Raw genomic sequence first — 1,376 nt, forward strand, 5'->3', positions numbered from 1 at the left:
CTTACTTGGTGGAAGTGAAGAGGACTTGGAATACTGATGAAGATCAAAACTACAGCCTTCAGTATGGATTGCTATTGTTTTCCATTTGTAAGTTAAAAAGACTCTGAACTCCTAAGTTTTATCACTTGAATGAAAGATAGAGCATAGGTCCTGAAAAGAAATATAATATCATATAAATCAACAGTTTTAGATAAATGCTGATGGTTTGCAAATTATTGAAATTTTTACTCCAGGTCACAAAGATATTTTGGTAATAAGACGGATAATAAAGAGTGATCCTGAAGAACTCATTTGGATAAAAATGCTTCCTTTTAGCTTTAGTGTTGCATGGCAAATACTGTGGTAGATTTGCCAAAGATGGCCAAAAAAATATGACTGATTTTACCAGTCCCTGTATCAAAATGTAGGTTTTATATACTATTCCTCTGAAAGTGGATGGCCTTGTTACTATTTACCCACAGATTATAACAGAAATCATGAAGTGTGACTTAGGAGCTAGAGAGCAAAGGTGAATCCGTTTATTTACTGGTTTACTTGTTCTTGAAGACCTCAAATTCTACGTAAGAATTTCAACTGCCCTGAGATTACCATGATCAGAGAAAACAAAAATTAGTCTGTGTGGAAACATTACATGGAGAGGTCCTGAAACTATATAAAGGAAGGAGAGATAGAGCTAGTCAACCCTAAAAACAATTGTACTTTCGTTTAAGCATCATGTTGTTCTAGCTCTTGCTAACATCTGACTTTAACACATATTGTTGTTGTTCTTATTAAGTGCCACCGAGTTGTTTCTAACTCAAAGCAACCTGTGTAGGATTTCTGAGGAGCAGCTGGTGAGATTGAACTGCTAATCTTGTGGTTCAAACCAAGCTTGCAGTCAAGTACATTAACCTACAGTGCCACATCAGGACTTCAGATGAGAGATCCCAAATCTATGACTAATCATCAAGTTTACACCAAATTCCTGACATAAAAATGAGAGATAATAAAAATGTTTTCAGTAAAATAAGTTTTGGAATTACTGTTGTTACAGAACAGATCATTGAAACAAAATCCAGTACTGGGATTGGAGTCCTTCCATAATAAAAAGTCCAAAAACATGGCATATATGAAGGTGCTTCAAAAATTTTCAGGAAAAGTAGTACTCAAAGATATGTATTGTTTCCACAACATTTTGAAGTCTTCTCTTATGTAGATACGTTGTAACAAATAAAGGCTAGAGAGATCTTGAAGAGACTATTAGTGGTAGACTCACAAGTGTGGATGTGATTCATAATGAGGGCTTAAGGAAAAGTTTGGAAGATATTACTGGAAATTGGAGAAAAGCAAACCTTTATCATGTGGTGAATGAAAATTTAATTGAAACTATTACCTTT

The sequence above is a fragment of the Chrysochloris asiatica genome, unplaced genomic scaffold (assembly GCF_000296735.1).
Source record: "Chrysochloris asiatica unplaced genomic scaffold, ChrAsi1.0 scaffold00196, whole genome shotgun sequence".
Classification (NCBI taxonomy): Eukaryota; Metazoa; Chordata; class Mammalia; order Afrosoricida; family Chrysochloridae; genus Chrysochloris; species Chrysochloris asiatica.